Consider the following 13,881-nt stretch of genomic DNA (forward strand, 5'->3'; position numbering starts at 1 on the left):
TGGTATCTCTGTGTGTCCAGATCTCCTCTTTTCATAAGGACACCAGTCCAAATGGATTAGGACACACCCTAATGGCCTCCTTTTAAATTAATCATCTCTTTAAAGGCCTGCCTCCGAATAAAGTCACATCCTGAGGTACTTCGGGTTAGAGTTTCAACATAGGAGTTTTGAGGTAAAACAATCTGGCCCATAACATAGTCCAAACTCATTATTTTGCAGATAAGAAAACCAAGATTCAGTGAAGTAAATAGATTCACCTAGGATTATTAAAAGGTGGGATTCAAAGCCAATTCCTTCTACCAGGCCACAGCTTTTTCTCCACTGTACTGTCTCTAGAAGAAGCTATTCTAGGATTAAAATGACAGTGCAGGACATGGAAAATTCCCTATAGTAATATTAAGTTTTGTAAAACTGTGATAGAATATACGATCAAATCCAAGAGAAGTTAATTCACAGAAAATTCAAGGCATAGTCTAGTCTCATTTCTTTTTGATTAAGATTTTTAATTATGAAGTAAATCCAAAGTAAAGAAAATAATACAATATCCTTCAAACAAATTTTATTTTAAATAAAAATTATAGATACAGTAAAATTCCCACCCCCCTCCGTTTGTATCTACTATCCTGACCTTAGTGCATATTATTCTCATAAATATTTTTGTACCTGTATTACATGTATATATGTACATTAATAATATATACTATTGTTTGTGTGTTTTAAATTTCACATAAGTAGTATCACACTATATCTTATTTTTTACTCATATTTGTGACGAATGTACATGTTGACATAGGGTTATATATTCATTTATTTTAATCAAGATATTATAGTATGGCGGACATTGGGGAGGGTATGTGTTGTGGGAAGCACTGTGTGTTGTGTGATGAATCACAGACCTGTACCCCTGAAACAAATAATACATTATATGTTAATAATAAAAAAATAAAAAGAAAGAAATTATAGTATGTAGCATAAATAGAACACTTTTAAAGTTAATTTGTATCTCTATTAGGTGACAAGTTTTTTCGGTTTATTATAATTGGTCTAGACTTGAATTTTTTTTTTCTTGTGAATATTTTGAAAAATATTTCTAGGTTGTAGACATAGATATAAAATTACTGGTTGGATGCTATGTTCATCTTAAACTTTTCTAGAATTACCAAATTGCTCTCCTGAGTATATCAGTATGTACACCCACTAGCAACCCCTCAGAGCTCCTAGCAACTGATATCTTGCCAAGATTTGTGCTATCTGACCAATTAATTTTGCTTATCTAATGGGTATTAAATAATACTTCACTATGATTTAATTTGCACTTCACTAATTTCTAGCTAGCTTAAACAGCTTTTCAGCTTATTGTCCATTGGTTAATAATTCCCCATTTGTATCCTTTGCCTATTTGTTCTGAATTGTTTATACTTTTTTTTCTTTTATTAAAGTTTAGAAGTTCTCTATAGAGTTTGGATACTAATTCTTTGTTGATTATATAGTTGCAAATATTATTACACTTTTTGTCACTTGTATTTTTGTTTTTTTAAAAGATTTTATTTATTTATTTGCCAGAGAGAGAGCGAGAACAAGTGAGAGAGTGAGTGCACAAGAAGGGGGAGTGGCAGACAGAGGGAAAAAGCAGGCTCCTCCCTGAACAAGGAGCCCACCCCCCAATGCGAGGCTCAATTCTAGGACTCTGGGATCACGACCTGAGCCAAAGGCAGACGCTTAACCCCCTGAGCCACCCAGGCGTCCCATGTATTTTCATTTTTTAGTGAACCCACTGAAAAATTTTAATTTGTTCTTGAGTATACGCTAACATTGAAGTATGTAAGTTTTAAGTGTACATAAATTTTTACATTTTTATGCACCTGTGTACCCACCACACTAATCAAGGTACAGAACAATTCTGACACCCTAGCAGGCTTTCTGGTGTCCCCTCCCTGTTAATACTTTTACAAAAGTAACCAGTATTCTAACCTCAGCCATGACAGATCAGTTTTGCCTTTTCTTGCCTCACAGGATTACAAAGATACAATGTTGACACCTGCAACTGGTTTCTTCTGTCAGCATTTTATTTGTGAGATTCATCCATGTAGTGAGTAGCTATCATACATTCTTTACCACAATTCATACATTCTAATGCTGGTGGCCATTTGGGTTGTGTCTAGTGATGGGAATACCAGAACCATGACTAGAAGTGCTGTAAATTTTCTTTAATGTGTGGATTTGCTTGGTCACGGGGTAGCATTTGTTTAGAATCAGTAGAAACTAACACAGTTTTACAAAGTAGTTATCGCAATTTACACTCCAATCAGCAGTGTATGAATGTTTCAAATGTTCCACACCGATGTCAACACTTGGTGTGTCAATCCTTTTAATTTTAGTCCTCTGGTAGGAGATTAAAAGTATCTCATTGTGGTTTTAATGTTTGCATTTCCTTAAGGATATCGAGCACATTTGAATATATTTACTTGTCGCTCCTCTATAATTTCCGTGTTTTTCTTGTTTACAAAAGTATTTCTTACTCCGATAGCATAAAGATACGTTCTTTAAAAATGTTTTGTTTTCTTTTTATATTTAGTATATAATCTCCTTGGAATATAAGTGTCTAGTTTTACATATTTCCAAAGGTATAGCTACTTACACCAGTACCATTAACTGAATACTCTATTCTTGGTCTACTGATTTGGTAATACCTTCTTTGTCTTGATTACAATAGCTTTTAGAATGATGTGTTATAATTAAAACAATGTCAGAGATAGACGCCCCCCCCCCCAAAAAAAAAGATGAAGAAGAAAAGGTAAAAAGAAAACATCAGAACACACAGAATCAGACCTGCATGGATCTGAGAACTGAGATCTGACTTTTGATGATCTCTACTATTCATGTTTCTATTTCATTTCACTAACTTCCTTATCTTTATTATATCCTTCCCTCTGGTTTCTATTTTTATTCTTTAACTTCTTTAGTCGAATGCCTTAGTCATTATTCATCACTCGGAATTCTCTTTGAATGAATTTAAGGCTATACATTCCCTCTACTGCTTAAGCAGCATCTGGTAAGTTTTGTTACAAAATGTACTCATTATTGTCCAGTACTAAATATTTTCTAATTTACATCTTTATTTTTACTTTGAGCCAAGAAATATTTAGAAATTTATGGTATTAATTCCCTAATGTATGAAGAATTTTTGTTATATTTTTGTATTAAAGATATTAATTTTAATTTATTTAATTATTTCTATTTATTTCCCTGGTCAGGAATGTTGTCTGTGTAATACTGATTCATTTGTATTTTTGAGACTTTTTTCAGATTGAGAACATAATTAATTTTGGTACATTCCATGTGTTCTTGAAAGGAACATGCAGTTTATAAACACTTGGTACAGGGTCTACAAAAGTCTGTGGGTTAAGAAGGTTAATTGAAATATTCAAGTCTTCTACAGTCTTATTAATATTTCATTGGCTTAATCTATTTATTAACTGAAGGGGGTTTAAAAATTCCTCATTATATTTGAAACAAAAGTGGACACAAATACCTGTATTTTGAGACTATATTCTTAGTCATACAAGTTTAAGATTGTTATATCCTTCTGGCAAATTATTTCTTTTACCAACCTATCATTAGAAACAAATGAAGCATTTCTTTTCCTTAAAAGTTCTATTTGGTTCTTTTAAAAATACTTAAAAAAATTCCTTCTTAATGTTTTAGTTTCTTCTTTTATGCCTTAAAAAAACATTTTCAGTTGTTTTTAGATTGCTTTATTCTACAAAGTTCTGGAGGTTCTATTCTTCCTGTTTGTCATATACTATTTTTGTCATTTCTGTGTGGATTCCTGTGTGACATGGATTATGTAGTCTAATTCCACTATGATTTTACAAAGGCTTCTGTAAGATATTCAAGAGTATCCTCACCAGGGACCATCTTTATGCTAATCTCTCAGTTTGCAGTTTCAATTTGGATCCCTAACTTGCAAGAGGAAGAACTAGGAGTTTCGATTTCTCAGAAAAGACCACTGTTGTGTTTCACTTCTATTTCCACCTGGGTCCCAGTTAGAGAAAGCTCCCTTATTGCTAGAGATGGGCTTTTTTTTCCCCCTAGTATATTATTTCTCTCAATAGCATAGCTCTTCAGGGATCTTGGCTTTTGTATTGATCTTAGCTCCAAAGGCTGTCAAATCCCAGGCCTCATATTCAGCTCCTACATGAGACTTAAAATACAACTCCAGGACTGAGACCTCCATAAACTGCATGGTGAATTAATGCACTTAACACTCCAGGGATCAGTTGCCTCTTCTTTTTTGGCACTTTGGCATTTCCCTTTCTTCTTCTGAACTCATTGGTCCATTTAAAATTTATTACATCTTATCCATGTTTGCAGCAGGAGGATAATAACACCTTTGTTTGCTTTCATCAGGCATCCCACTGGAAGCATCCTACTTAACTTAAGCATCCTATATAACTTGTATATGGAAATTTAAGAGCTATTAATTCCCTGTTTCCACATTGAACTACAGACTAGTAATACTTTGAGAAGACATTTCACATGGAGGTAAAGAACAAAAACTTGGGGAAATAATTAAGAAAATACTTTGCAAATGATGTAAAATGGGAAAGTGTTCAAAATGTGTCCTATCCCAATATTGCCTTCCCATTCAAAGGAGTACAAATATTGGACTCATTATCTTAATACATTTACATACATATTAATTATGCATATGGGACAGAAACATATAGTTACACATTACTGGTTCAGTACCCTGCGCAGCCTATTTATTTGCTTTCAAGTATATAACATGATATGATTTCATTTTACCATGTTCCTAGAACACACCAATTTTTTAATAAAATGAAACAATATAGGAAATATACACATAAAAAGGAGTGAAAACAGGGGCACCTGGGTGGCTCAGTTGGTTAAGTGTCCAACTCTTGATTTTGGCTCAGGTCATGATCTCAGGGTTGTGAGATGGAGCCCTGTGTTGGGCTCCTCACTGGATGTGGAGACTGCTGGAGAGTCCGTCTCCTCCCTCTCTCTCTGCCCCTCCTCCCTCCTCTCTCTCCCTCTCTAAAAAAAAAGTAATGAAAATCAATCTCATTTTCTTTTCATTACATTAATTAAAATATTTCAAAACATTAATATAGTTTTATTATTTTGCAGTGTGTCATTAGGGAAGATATGAAATGAGCATTATAAAGGAGGAGAGAGCAATTTTTCTGGGATGGTGGACTTTCTGTCTTGCTTCCAGGCAAACAAAGGAGTATAAGGCCCAAATGAAATCCCAGTTACTCCTAGATTTTTGATTCTTTCATTCTTAAGTCTCTTCCAATATGGTGTAACAATTTACTAGACTGTTTAAATCACCATGTGTTAGCCCATGTTGCATTTTGCAAGAAAAATAATATTTTTTCAAAATTGCTGAATAGTTTGTTTTATAATGTGCTTTGAACTTCCCATAAGGAAGATGGTGTGAATCTTGATTTCTTTTTCTATTATAGGTACTAGATTTCCACTAATCCATAGGTAAACTTCAACTCAGTTCTTCCACGTATCTGACCAACAACGGTGTGAAGTTAAGACACAGGGGCTAGAAATATAACAAAGCTAACTGGCCTGTAAAACCCATCCTCCTGACCTTATTATCACTGTACTCTCATTTCAAAATATGCTCAGTTGTGACTTCTGGAACAACTTATGGTGCACTAAGGAAATCTGTGAATTAGATCATTCTCAGACGACCAGGGAAAGCAGGAATGCTCAAAATTACATTTAGTCTAAACAAATAATGCTTTGCACTAATAAGACACCAAGACAACTACAAGCCACATGTCAGCACAGGTGAGGGTGATATTTAGATGAGGCATTGCAGTAGTTAATAGTTTGCACTGTCTTTAAAAAACCATTTGACGAATATCAGCATAATCCCACATGCATTATCAGATTATCTCAAGTTCTTTTCAGATGTGTTTTCAAGACCAGATGATATGTCAAAAAAACTGACTTTAGATTAGATGCTAGAAAATTAGCAATCTTTATAAATGGAAATTTATCATTACTATTTAATGCTTTTATAATAAAATTTACCTAAAATACTTATCACATTTTACAAATATTTTTATTCATTTTCCCAGTGCTCCTATAAATTCAATAAACAGTATGATTGTGTCTCCTTCATAGAGAAAGTAATGTAAATTCATGAAGGAAGCAAAGAGATTAGAACCACCCAAATTTTCCAATTATTTCAAATCAAATGATGATCATTCTTATTCAATGATTCTGAAACGATTTCATAGCGCAGTCCAATGACCTAAATCCTCTGTACCTATTTACACTGGCACATAGACAAAAAACAAATGACAAAGGGAAGGGGAAAGTTAGAATTCTAGATGATCTTTCTCTCTCTCTCTCTCTCTCTCTCTCTCTCTCTCACACACACACACACACACACACACACACACAAATCACTCCTCTCTCTCCCAGAGATTAACTGGGACTGATAGGAGGCCTAGTAAAAAAGTTGTGAGAAAAGGAAGAGGGAACTATTTTTTTTAAGATTTTATTTATTTGAGAGATCAAGTGAGCATGAGTGGAGGGGGGTGAGTTTGGAGAGAGAGGGGAAAGCAGGCTCACCGCTAACTGGGAAGCCCAACCAGTGGGTTCAATCCCAGGACCCAGATATCATGACCTGAGCTGAAAGACGTGCCCCAAAGCAGCCACTTAACCAACTAAACCACACAGGCTCCCCAGGAAGAAGAAAGAAGCTATTAAGAGGAACAAAAAGCTGTCAGGAAATTTTAGGAAAGTACTGAGTTCTACTAAGAATGAGTGTTTCCAGGGGCACTTGGGTGGCCCAATCGGTTAAGTGGCTGGCTCTTGATTTCAGTTCAGGTCATGATCTCAGGGTCCTGGGATAGAGTCCCACTTTGTCCTTGGCTCCACACTCATCCGGGAGTCCACTTGAGGAATCTCTCTCTCCCTCTCGCTCTGCCCCTCCCTCCCACCTGCCCCACTCCCCCTCTCCTTACCACCCCCCCCTTGCGTGCTCTCTTTCTCTCTCTAAATAAATTAATAAATCTTTATTTTTTTAAGATTTTTAATTATTTATTTGAAAGAGAGATAGTGAGAGACAGAGAGCACAGAGGGAGAGTGAGAGGGAGAAGCGGACTCCCCACTGAGCGAGAGCCCAGCTTGGGCGGGCTCATTCCCAGGACCCGGAGATCATGGCCTGAGCCAAAGGCAAATGCTTACCCGACTGAGCCACCCAGGCGCCCCATGAATAAATCTTTTTTTAAAAAAGAAAAGAATGAGTGTTTCTGAACTCCACATAAAAAATGCATATTTGTGACTGTATTTACAAGAAAGGATTCATATATTATGTATTATTTTAAATGTAGTTTAATTTTAATCTACCAGTATAACATGATCATCTTCCAATGTCAAAAAATAGTTCTTCTACAACTTCACCTTTAATTGTTCACTTGTGTTCTATTAGATGGATGTCATCCTCCTTGTTGGATATTTCAATTGTAAAGTAGACTAGTGGTCCCTTTTTCATTTTTGGTCTTCCAAGCTTCACTCCCTCTCTCTGACAGGACCCTAATTTCTACGCAAGTAACTCTTTACCATTTTTTTAAGTCTTGGGGGAGAAAAATTCTCAGAGACTGCCTTCTATTACAGAAGCCAAAGGAAAGAAAGGATCTCTTCTGGTTCAACAGTCAGCTGCTGGCGTGTAACCTAAATTTGGCCAGTTGGAGGCTTTCTCCTGGGACTTTGAATGTGGTGTTTTGAAATAAGTACAGAAGGAAAATGTTCGAGGTTGTTCATCCCAACAGGGGTAGTGTCTGCTAAAGTTGTGAGGGCATCTGGACCAGAGCTACTAGCCACAGGACAGTGTGCTTCTTTCCTCTTCCTTCCTCATAACTTGATGCTTTCCATTCTTCTAGAGACTCCCAGGAAGCCTCATAATAAATAAACGTCTGTGGAAATCTCATTCTGTAGCATTAACTAAGAATTTCCATATCATAAAAGTCTTTAATAAAAACCTTATAGGTGTATTTTTCACTTATCCATTATTATTTCTTTAAATCTTAGAAGTGCTAAGCCAGAAGTATGCAAAACTTTAATTAAAAAAATTAATTCCCTAAAAATATAGCATAGAGGTCAGGAATGCTAGCCAACTTCCTACTGTGTAACCCAGTGCAACTTATCTCTGGGCCTCAGTTTATTCACTTACGAGGTTAATCAGAGCACCAATTAGAGCTATGGTGGGGAAACAATGAGAGAATATATACAAAGTTTACCACATCCTCAATTATCAATAAATGTTAGATTTTAATTGGAAAGATTGTTCAAATTATGCTCTCACTGGCAATGTCTAGTTGTACTCATTCACTTCTCAGCTTTCATTTGGCTCTCCCTTGGTCCCCTTTATCCATTCCTATATGTCTGCTCTAGAGTTTAAATTCTTGGCAGGGGAATTATGCATAATTCTGGGCTTCATCTTGACCCTCCCTTTAACTCAGTGATAGATTCTACAAAAGGCAGACCAAATTTAGGAATCCCTCAATATAGATCATCAGATATTTTTTCTGAAATTTTAAGAAAAAGAATATATTTGATATATTAAGGAAACGTCATATTGTCATAGTTAATATTTAACTTTTAGTTAAATTTTTTAAATAAGCTATCAAATTGCCTTACCATTACTTAGTTTATTGTATTTTGATTTACTTACATATCCGGACGGGTGATATCATAACCTCTTCAGTGCTAATGGCTTCTAAAGATCTTAATGCATCCCTCATTCTAAAAGATGGTGCAAGACAAACTTAGAGAAGGAAGGTAAACGTCAGGCACTAAAAAAATAATCCCTGGGTAAAGCATTTTAAGGAAAATAAAAGCATCTCCACGATTAACAATATAAGTGTAGCAAGAATTTCTTCACATGGCATGGAAGAAGAAAGGAAATTTAAACGCAAAAACTGAAGAGAATTTAGTTAGATGTAAAATCGGGTCAATGTAAGAAAAGGCTTCAAAATCTTAACTGCATTGTGTAACAGAGACACCTGCTGGTTATTATATATTTCACTGCTCAACTTCTCAACTACATTTGTTCTTTCGTTCTACATCCTGTTCCCCCAGATAGTCTCTAAACCACTGAAAATTCACAGCATGAATATGATGATGGATTCTATAAAAAGATAATTAAATCAATGGAGTGTATTTTTCACTTTGAATCTGGGGGAAAATCTGTGCAACAAGACAACTTTGCTAATGCCATTTTAATATAATTACATTAAGTCTGCTTTGTGTAATGTAGTAATGCTGCTAGAAGTTAAAGTATACCATACAACTCTCCTTTACCAGAAAAAAATAACCAGGGTTTGCTTTTTGGAAGTACATAATAATAGTGTATGGCTAATGACGAAGATAAAAATGATAAAACAAATGTATCTAAGATACCAAGTTAGGATTTTGTCTTAGAAAAAGAATGTAAGCCATGATTATGTAGAATACTGAAAGTTTACCTTCTAGTATTATAAACCAGCAAAAGAAACTGGTTTATCTTCTCTCACTGCTATAAAGTTCTCAAGATAGATGTGTCTATATCAACTACAGTGGTACTTAGAAAGTGTCAGACATAAACATTAATCAGCTGCCTGTGACTGATTAATTGGGACTCCTATCCCTAAGAGAACTTTAACTCAGTGAAAAAATATTTTTTGTAAAATTCAGACTAATTAAGATATTATGAATAAATATAATTTTGGCAAACAAAATATAATTTGCATTTTCCTTAGTACCCTCAAATTCCTTGCTTTGAAAACAAAGATTTAAAAATTAATTCAAAACCAAGAATTACATTCAGAATCTAAAAATGCATGTGGCATAAATTAACTCAGTTAAGTTAGCTATTGTTCACGGCTAAATTCACAATGTGAGTAAATATTAGAGGTGCTAATTAGAGGGAAAAAGATGGCAGAGGAGTAGGGGACCCTTTTTCAGCTGGTCCCCTGAATCGAGTTGGATATCTACCAGATCATCCTGAACACCCACGAAATCAGCCCCAGACATAGGAAGATACATCTGGATCTCTACAAATGAACATCTCTAGCGCTGAGTATTGAGGTACGAAGCGGGGAGCCGGGAATCCAAGCACAGATATTGGAAGATAAACGGAAGGGGGAGGGAGCCACCCTGCTCAGGTGCCGGAAAGCAGTAGACACTTGCACTGGGAAGCGGGCCGGACTCGCGGACTGGCACCCGCGAGAGAGAGGGCTGAGACCATGAGCCTGGGTACGTGCGCGACCAGACTGAAAACCGGAGCTCCGGGTCGCGAATGAACCACACTGAAACAGGGAGCTCAGGAGCATGCACAGGAACTGGGGGTGGCTGGTGGTGTTAGAAGCACAAAGGACAGAGACATGCCAGCCCTGGAAGTGAGGGCTGGGACACAGGCTGTGGGGCTCACATCCCGGGATGCTGCGGGGTTTTTAGAAGCACCGACAGAAACAGAGTTAAAGTGGCCAGGAGAGCTCAGTGGACAGCGGACTGCAATCTCCCTGTTCTGAGACAGAGGCTAGGATATGGCCACTGCTGCTCTGACTCTCAGAAGAGGCACAGAAAACCGCCAGGGAAAGCCGCCAGAGAACAAAAGCCTGGAAATACCAGTTCACATTGTGCCCATCCCTATCCCCCCTCGCAGGGGACGGGGCAACTCTACCCAAACAGGGTTGCCTGAATATCAGCATGGCAGGTCCCTCCCCCAGAAGGCAGGCTGAAAAATCAAGAAGCCCACATCCCTAAGGTCCCTATAAAACAAGTGCACACTGCCTGGGTCCTGGTAAATAATTTGGGCTCTGGGCATCCCCACAACCTCTCCTCATCAGAATGAGGAGGAGGAGAAATCGCCCCCAGCAAAGAAAAGATAATGAGTCTGTGGCCTCTGCCGCAGAACTGATGGATATGGATATAACCAAATTGTCAGAAATGGAGTTCAGAGTAACAATGGTCAAGATGATGTGTAGGCTTGAAAAAAATATTAATGAAAATATTAACGAGAATATAGAATCTCTAAGGGTGGAAATGAGAGTGAATCTGGCAGAAATTAAAAATGCTATGAATCAAATGCAGTCTAAACCAGATGCTCTGATGGCCAGAGTAAATAAGGCAGAAGAACGAATTAGTGAATTGGAGGATGGGATGGTAGAAGAGAAGGTAAAAACAGAAACTTGGCTCAAAAAAAATCCGATCTCAAGAATGTAGATTACGGGAGATTACTGACTCAGTGAAACGTTCCAATGTCAGAATCATTGGCATCCCCAAGGGGGTGGAGAAAAAGAGAGGTCTAGAAGAGATATTTGAACAAATTGTAGCTGAGAACTTCCCTAATCTGGCAAAAGAAACAAGCATTCATGTCCAACAGGCAAAATCAATGAGAACAGACCTACACCACGTCATACCATAGTGCAATTCACAAATATTAGATCCAAGGATACAGTCTTGAAAGCGGCCAGGGCGAAGAAAATCCTCACGTACAGAGGGATAAATATGAGAATAACATCAGACCCGTCTACAAAGACCTGGCAGGCCAGGAAGGGCTGGAAAGGTATTTTCATAGTTCTACCTGAGAAGAACATGCAGCCAAGGATCCTTTATCCAGCAAGGCTGTCATTCAGAATTGATGGAGAGACAAGGACCTTCCAAGAGTGGCAGAAACTGAAATATGTGACCACCAAGCCAGCCCTACAAGAAATATTAAGGGGAGTTCTATAAAAGTAAAAAGGCCCTAAGAGTGATACAGAACAGAAACTTACAATCTACAGAAACAAAGACTTCACAGGCAACATGACATCATTAAAATCAAATCTCTCAATAATCACTCTCAACGTGAATGGCGTAAATGCTCCCATAAAATGCCACAGGGTTGCAGATTGGATAAAAAGACATGACCCATCCATATGCTGTCTACAAGAGACTCATCTTGAACCTAAAGATACATCCAGACTGAAAGTGAAGGGATGGAAAACCATTTTTCATGCCAATAGACCTCAAAAGAAAGATGGGGTAGCAATTCTCATATCAGACAGATTAGATTTTAAACTAAAGACTGTAGTTAGAGATACAGGAGGACACTATATTATTCTTAAAGGATGTATCCAACAAGTGGATATGACAATTATAAATATCTAAGCCCCCAAAAGGGGAGCAGCTAGATACACAAGCCAACTCTTAACCAGACTAAAGAGATATATAGATAATAATATGTAAATAATAGGGGACCTCAACACTCCGCTCTCAGCAATAGACAAATCACCTAAGCAGAAAATCAACAAAGCAACAAGAGCTCTGAATGATATACTGGACCAGATGGACCTCATAGCCATATACAGAACACTACACCCTAGAACAACAGAATACTCATTCTTTTTGAATGGACATGGAACTTCCTCCAGAATAGACCATATACTGGGTCACAAAACAGGTCTCAACCAATACTAAAAGACTGAGATTGTTCCCTGCATATTCTCAGACCACAATGCTTTGAAACTGGAACTCAATCACAAGGAAAAATTTGGAAGAAACTCAAACACTTGGAAACTAAGAACCATCCTGCTCAAGAATGATTGGGTAAACCAGGTAATTAAGAAGGAGATTAAACAATTTTTGGAGACCAATGAAAATGAAAACACATCAGTCCAAAACCTATGGGACACTGCAAAGGCAGTCCTAAGGGGAAAATACATACCCATCCAAGCATCACTCAAAAGAATAGAAAAATCTAAAATGCGGTTTTTATATTCTCACCTCAAGAAGCTGGAGCTGAAACAGAAGAACAGGCCTAACCCATGCATGAGAAGGCAGTTGATCAAGATTAGAGCAGAGATCAATGAATTAGAAACCAGAAGTACAGTAGAGCAGATCAACAAAACTTGAAGCTGGTTCTTTGAAAGAATAAATAAGATCGATAAACCACTGGCCAGACTTATTCAAAAGAATAGAGAAAGGACCCAAATTAATCAAATTATGAACAAAAGGGTAGAGATCACAACCAACACCAATGAAATAGGAAAGATCATTGGAAACTTTTATCAACGGCTTTATGCCAATAAATTAAACAAACTGGAAGAAATGGGTGCCTTCCTGAAAACCTATAAACTACCAAGACTGAAACAGGAAGAAATTGATTATTTAAACAGACTAATTAATTATGAAGGGATTGAAGCAGTGATCAAAAAGCTCCCTAAAAACAAGGGTCCAGGGCCTGACGGATTCCCAGAGGAATTCTACCAAACATTCAAAGAAGAAATAATACCTATTCTGAAGTTGTTTCAAAAAACAGAAACAGAAGGAAAACTACCAAACTCATTCTATGAGGCCAGTATTACCTTGATCCTAAACCAGGCAAAGACCCCATCAAAAGGGAGAATTACAGACCGATATCCCTGATGAACCTGGATGCCAAAATTCTCAACAAGATCCTAGCTAATAGGATCCAACAGTACATTAAAAGGATTATTCATCATGACCAAGTGGGATTCATCCCTGGGATGCAAGGGTGGTACAACATTCGCAAATCAATCAGTGTGATAGATCATATCATCAAGAAAAGAGTCAAGAGCCATATGATCCTCTCAAAGGATGCAGAAAAAGCATTTGACAAAAAACAGCATCCTTTCCTGATTAAAACTCTTCAGAGCATAGGGATAGATGGTACATTCCTCAATTTCATAAAAACCATCTATGAAAAGCCTACAGCGAATATCATTCTCAACAGGGAAAAACTAAAAGCCTTTTCCTTAAGATCAGGAACACGACAAGGATGCCCACTCTCACCATTATTATTCAACATAGTACTAGAAGTCCTTGCAACAGCAATCAGGCGGC

At 37.1% G+C, this 13,881-nt stretch overlaps 1 protein-coding gene and 1 long non-coding RNA gene across 3 annotated transcripts in view; one reads left to right on the forward strand and one right to left on the reverse strand.

Moving 5' to 3' along the window:
* Positions 1-13,881, reverse strand: part of LOC117801566 — a 45,805-nt gene that overhangs the window by 4,655 nt on the left and 27,269 nt on the right. The window lies entirely within an intron of this gene.
* The window catches only part of HSPA13 (heat shock protein family A (Hsp70) member 13), a 50,453-nt gene continuing 39,608 nt past the window's right edge, over positions 3,037-13,881 (forward strand). The window contains exon 1 of the mRNA XM_034656757.1: positions 3,037-3,052. The gene's annotated coding sequence lies outside the window, so the exon portion shown is untranslated. The remainder of the gene's footprint in view (positions 3,053-13,881) is intronic.

This window comes from Ailuropoda melanoleuca, chromosome 1, assembly GCF_002007445.2.
Source record: "Ailuropoda melanoleuca isolate Jingjing chromosome 1, ASM200744v2, whole genome shotgun sequence".
Taxonomy (NCBI): Eukaryota; Metazoa; Chordata; class Mammalia; order Carnivora; family Ursidae; genus Ailuropoda; species Ailuropoda melanoleuca.